At 39.4% G+C, this 6608-nt stretch overlaps 1 long non-coding RNA gene across 2 annotated transcripts; it reads right to left on the reverse strand.

The window, feature by feature from the left end:
* Positions 1 to 469: 469 nt before the first annotated feature.
* Positions 470 to 5068, reverse strand: LOC121870188. Of its 2 annotated transcripts, none has more exons than XR_006089670.1 (4): positions 4969 to 5068; positions 2353 to 2518; positions 913 to 1133; positions 470 to 799 (listed from the first exon to the last, which is right to left on the reverse strand). It is a non-coding gene; the product is annotated as an uncharacterized LOC121870188 (long non-coding RNA). The 2 variants fall into 2 exon arrangements; XR_006089671.1 differs by lacking the exon at positions 470 to 799 and adding an exon at positions 839 to 871 and having other exon boundaries at positions 925 to 1133.
* Between the last annotated feature and the right edge of the window lie 1540 nt (positions 5069 to 6608).

The following is a 6608-nucleotide window of genomic DNA, read 5'->3' on the forward strand; positions in this document are numbered from 1 at the left end:
AAGTATTTCCCAGCAAGGAACAGAGGTTAATTGAGCCGATGCTGTGTGTTACAAGTTATTAAGGTTGTATCGTTCTTGATGGAAGTGATATTGTCGAGGATTATACATGTAGTAAAATATTCACTGTACTCTCTCTCTCTCTCTCTCTTATCTCTCTCTCTCTCTATCTCTCTCTCTCTCTCTCTCTCTCTCTCTCTCTCTCTCTCTCTCTCTCTCTCTCTCTCTCTCTCTCTCTCTCTTTTTCTCTCTCTCTCTCTATCTCTCTCTCTCTACTGTAGAAACACTTTATCTTCCTAAACATAATGAATTAACCTCTTTAAGTATGATAACTTAACCCCTTGAGTATGATGATTTAACCATTTGAATAATATATCTTAATTCCTATTCCCTTTTAGTAAGATAATTAGGTAAATAAGAGTTTAAGGTATCGTATACATAAGGTTATTCTTCTAAATAATAATAATAATAATACTTTGCCTGAATCTTTACTATATGTCAGGAAAATATAAGACATTTATAAGACTCTTGTGCATATTTTATTAACAACTATAGTGAGCCTTTTGTAAACAATTAAGTACTTTCATGTTGGTAGTACGTTGTGCACTTTTTTCCTACATTACCTTCTTCATTGTTTCATTCGTCTTCTCTTCTTCTATCGCTTCCTTCATTGGTTCCTATTCCACTTCCTTCATTTCTCTCAGTAATAATTTCCTTCAGTACCTCTAACGCATCTCTTACACCCTTTCATTGCTTCAACCTCTACCTTCACCTCCTCCTCAATCAGTACCCCCCACAACACCTCCTCCTTCATCAGTACCCCCCACAGCACCTCCTGCTTCACCTCCTCCTCAATCAGTACCCCCCACAACACCTCCTCCTTCACCTCCTCCTCAATCAGTACCCCCACAACACCTCCTCCTCCACCTCCTCCTCAATCAGTACCCCCCCCAACACCTCCTCCTTCACCGTCCACTAGTCGAGGACCACCCTGTAGTTGCTAACATCAACAACATTGTGTGAGGGGTCCATTTCGGCGTGAGGTACTAAGGGGCCTACGATAGGAGGCAGTATTAGTGGTGGGGCGTGAGATACTGGAGTGGTCCGGCTCCTGCTTCCGGCTCCACTGAAGATATCTGGAGGGAAAAACATGGAGGTCAGAGGAGGGTTTAGCTGGTAGGTGAGGTCAGTTAGATGTGAGGTCAAACAGTCAGGTGTGTTTGTGTGTGTGTGTCAAAGGAGGTTCAGATGTGAGGTCAGGATTGAGATAAGAGGTCAAGAAGGATTTACAGAGAAGAGGTGGTCAGCTGTGTCAAGTAGGGTCGCCTGTAAAGGGTGAAAGGAGGTCATTTCTGAGGTTAAACGAGAAAACAAACAATTAATTAAGATTATGACGTATAATGTATAATGGACCATCTGAAGATTGATCCCTTAGTTTATTTCACCTAAAAATTAACCACCCTAGAGGTATCATAACTTAACTTAACCTAACCTAACCTAACCTAAGAAAATGTTGAAATTCCAAGCAATGTCACTAACTCCCGGGAATGGTGCTAAGTGTCGGAGCAACTCACTGCGACACCCTTAAAAAAAAGTTGTTCCCAGTTCGCACACACACACACACACACACACACACACACACACACTAACCATAAAGGAACCATACACATTATAAAACACTTGTGGTAATCATAAGGTCATTCAAGGTGGTAAGATGAACGTCAGAAGTAAAATGTCATATGATAAAGGTGTTGTGATAAACAGGTGTAAACTTCACTCACAAGAAACAGAGAAGAAAGAAAGACCTCGGCTACAGGTACAAAACTCATGGACAACAACTGACTGTAACTGTTAAGGATTGAGTTACAGTTTCCTTGTTCTTCATCCTGTTACTGTAGCTGATTACTTGTTAAATGGCCTCACTTCTTTAAAGATCCTAACCTAACCTAACCTAACCTCAACTAACCAAACCTAATCCAGTACAGATAGATTCCAATCGTAATAGAACCCAACCACACCATTAGAAATAGGCTCTAATCCTAATTGATAGATTCCATTTCAAATAGAACCCAACATAACTCTTATCTATGAGGCCCAGTTATAATGGTCGAAAGTCTAACCATTAGAAGTGAGAACTCTAGTCCTAATGGGCCCCAGTACTAATAGAACCTAATCCTAATAGGTCCTTCTAATGGTTCCCTATTCTAAAGGGGATCAGTCCTGCTAGATAGGTTTGGTTGGTACGTCTTAGGACTGGACCTAGTGTGGGACCTCGTACACCTACAGCCGCCATTAACACTTAAACCCGCCTGTAACTCCCCAAAGACAACAAACAAAGGAAACTTGATACTTTACTTGAGAAGAAATCACCGACGCCCTCAAAGAAGTTACCCACGCCCTCCCCGACGTTCTCAACGAAGTCACCGACGGCGTCTAAGACAGGTGCTGGTTTGGCCTCCGTGAGCGTGGTGGCCGCCAGCAGGAAGAGGCCTAGCGTCAGCACTGTAGCCGTCGGTGTCATCTGTGGAATATGTGAGCTTGGTTAGGAGAGAGAGAGAGAGAGAGAGAGAGAGAGAGAGAGAGAGAGTTTTTCTGATAAATGTGTTTGTCTTCACGTTTTAATTTTTTCCTTTTTTTGTCGGAGGAGGCGGGAGGAGGCTGGCTACCTTGATATTCCTGCTACGACACTGATTTTTACCTCATTCTGATCATCTAGTTTTTGGGGGGGCTGGACTGAGACCTTTGCAACATTTTCTAACCTTCCATAAACAGACATCACTTGTTTATCAATAAACCCGAAGAGTAACATTTTACAGTTTTTGTACCAAGTATATCAAGTGACATTTTGGTGCTAAAGAAAATAATTATATGTTATTAGTTATTTTCTGAGGCAATTTAAAGCTATAGGTCACTTGGGAATATTGACAAAACCAAGAGCTGTTTTTTTTTATATAATGTGTTTTTTCATGATCTGTTGGGCTGATGACGTCTGTGTGTGTTTTTATAATCTTGACTTACTTAACTCTATTGTATATTCGCTTTTATTAATAGTCTACGATATATTTCATCTTGCGTCGATGTCTTAGATGTGTCTTATATCGAATTATCAAGTGGTTTATTATGAAAAAGAAAATGAACAAATATTGGAGCCTTGTCAGTAGCATTAAGTGACCAGAGAGCACTGTAAGATCATGAGGGTAGACTTTCCTATTATGATATTAAGACCCACACACACACACACACACACACACACACACACACACACACACACACAGGAAACTAACCCCGATCATTGGAAAACACCGAAGAAAAATAACACTACCTTCTTAAGTTCGTTTTAATACCAGACACCAATAAACGCAGGCAGCTATAGTGAACTCTCTCTCTCTCTCTCTCTCTCTCTCTCTCTCTCTCCGATATGAAAGGGGGTTAAATTCGACCCTGGAGGAGGAATTCTTGTCCTCACTACGGCGAGTTGTCTACAATGGTCAGCTCTGGTTCAAGGGTAGGAACTATGTGACCAGTTTAAAAGTGAATCTGGTGACTCTTGTGAAGTGTTGTGTTGTGGTGTGGTGTGCTGGTGTTGTGTTGTGCTGTTGTGTTGTTGTATTGTGTTGTTGTATTGTGTTGTGTTGTGCTGTTGTATTGTGTTGTGTGAAAAAATCCACTGTAGCCTACACCACTTTTATCTCATTACCAACAACAGTGAGAAAAACAAAAACATTACCAACAACAGTGAGAAAAACAAAAACATTACCAACAACAGTGAACAAACAAATACATTAATAAACATCAAAAATATAACCACAATATAGGTGTCTAATTTGTGGTGTTGTTCTTGTAAAAAAAAAAAATTCACATTAACCTTACTTTTCCCAGTCACTTCCTAACACACCACAGAAAGGACCTAGAAGTTAATCCAATTGTAGGTTCCTCTGATAACTAACTACGCATCCCTCGTTACTCAAAATCTATAGAATGTTAAAAAAAATAATATTCATCTTTGCCAAAAACCATGAAAAATATCAAAAATAGAGAGAGAGAGAGAGAGAATATCTTAACTAGGTGTAATTACTTAACACAGTTGAGAGATAAAATATTGAATACTTTATAGAGTCGTGTAATTTAAGTGAAGAGTATTTAGGTAAGAAAGTCTCACTGTTATTTTTGTGATATTTTTTTCCTTGCTGTTTTACTTTTTTTTCACTGTTTTAAGTTTATTTTCGAGGCTGTTTTAGGTTTTTTCGTCACTTAAGGTTTTTTTTTTGTTTTAGACACTGTTTTACGTTTTCTTCGACGCTGTTTTACGTTTTCTTCGACGCTGTTTTACGTTTTCTTCGTTGCCATCTAGTTACGTACTGTACATTCTCACGCCTTGGCAAACGTGGAATTATCATTGTATGAGAATCTTAACCAATGTTTATTTTCCATTTAGTTTTTCCGACAGTGTTTGTAAGAGGAGGTTCTGTTCTACGGATCAAAACTCCAAATTAGGTTAGGTTAGTTAGTTATTTATCCGAATCCACAAATATGTACTAATTTCGACGTGTAATGCCAGAGAGAATCAACAACCTAATCACACTGGTAACGTGGGTTGATTTTGTTCCTCTTGAAGGCGTTACTCTTGAAGGCGTTACTTTTGAAGGCGTTACTCTTGAAGGCGTTACTCTTGAAGGAACACTCACACTTTAAACAACAACACTGACGAAGGTGACAAGCCGTCGAGTAAAACAATAAAAAAATAAAAAAATTAACCCAGTTACCCTCACTCCTCCCTCTCCCCCCCCCCTCCACACACACACACACTCCCTCCTCCACACACACACTCCCTCCTCCACACACACACTCCCTCCTCCACACATACACTCCCTCCTCCACACACTTTAAGCATTATCATTTGCACTAGAGGTGAAAAACTGTAAAATATCCACGGACGAAAAAAATAAAAACTAGAGCAGCAACGATACTCACTGTGCGGTGACTGGCGTGGTACTCGGGGGTTCTCTGTGCTTCACTCCCCTTTATAGGTTCAGCTTCCCACACCTTCTGTTTTTATCCTGGGATGCCAAATGTCATCATCACCGACCCACCGTCTTGTTGAGAAATCCCCTTCTTGTAAAAACAAAGACTATCGTTGCATTATCTCTCTTCCTGTTACTTATACCCTGAGCTGTAGTGACTTATAAATACTATTTCACGTATTATATACTTTTCTTCAATATATTAGTGCAAAATAACTACTTAAATGCGAGTCAGTTTAATATTTTTTTTGTGGAGGCGAGAAGCAGTTTACAGGAACTGGGGGTCGGATCCTCAAACACGTTGGCCTTCGATAACACACTAGACAAACACTGGGCAGATCTGGATATCCATTACGAGTAGACAGAGCTCGGGTTAAAGATTGTCAAGCTACCAACCACACAAATGAAACGTAACAAGATTAACACCCGGATGTGAACGTGTCCAACCTTCGTTCAGAACACTTGCCGGTAACCTTAGGAAGAAGGTATATATAATTATATCTTATGCGTTATTGTTTTTTATCTCTGTCATAACATTATTATTATATCACTTTATTCATTGCTAGATTTTCATAATAATAATACAGTCAGGTGGGTACAGGAGCCTAGGGTTACAGAACACAAAGAGAACAGTAAACTGACCTTGAGAGGCTAGGTAGTGTGGCCGGCTCGTCACGTTAGACCACACCTCGGTGAGAGGAGGGTGGCTGGCCAAACTAGTTTTTACATCACAGATTCTTGCGTAAATTACAAGTGAGTTAATTTTTTACATCGGTTTTTTCTTTGGTTGTTTTTTGTTTGAGAGAGAGATATTATTTTACTTATTCTTATATATAATTCTTTCAATCCCTTATTAGTCGTTTAATTATGATCATTAGCCCACTGAGTATGATATTTTAACCCCTTAGAATGATGAATTAGTGTGATATCTTAATCCCCATAGAATGATAACCCCCTAAGAAAAATGTACTCATATGATTATGTTAACTCCTTGAAAATGATGAGTACGATAACTTAAATTGCTGAGTACGATTACTTGACCCGGTGAATGAGGTGACTGAAATACCTGGCGAATCTTCAGGTGTACTAAGCCGGGGGGAGGGGGGCAGGGGCAATCAGGTGAACTAAGCCGGGGGGAGGGGGGGGGCGAATCTTCAGGTGATTATTATTGATATTAAACCCGTTATAATATTTTTAGTCTATAAGAGAATAAATGAATAAGAACATAAAATAAACATAAGTAACGAGACGAATAAATGAATGAAATATAAGATAAAACAAGATAGATAACCAATAAAGTAAAAGGTAATTAACAAAGGAATGAATAAATAACATGAATGCAGCATAAAGTAAATAATAAAATTAACTCCAAGTGACTAAGTAAGGTAGGATGAATACTTAAGTAACTCAATAAACTTGTAAGTAAATGCAAGTAAATGTCGCCTTTTGTGTCAGTCGAGTAGTGGTGGGTGTCCCTGGGGTGAGGTGCCAAATACTCAGTAAAGATGATATTAACACGGTGAGTCCCCAGTTGTGAGAAGACTTTACGACTATCCACTGAAACACACGCAGTCTGACGAGGGCTTAAAC

Source organism: Homarus americanus, unplaced genomic scaffold (genome assembly GCF_018991925.1).
Source record: "Homarus americanus isolate GMGI-L3 unplaced genomic scaffold, GMGI_Hamer_2.0 scaffold29924, whole genome shotgun sequence".
Taxonomy (NCBI): domain Eukaryota; kingdom Metazoa; phylum Arthropoda; class Malacostraca; order Decapoda; family Nephropidae; genus Homarus; species Homarus americanus.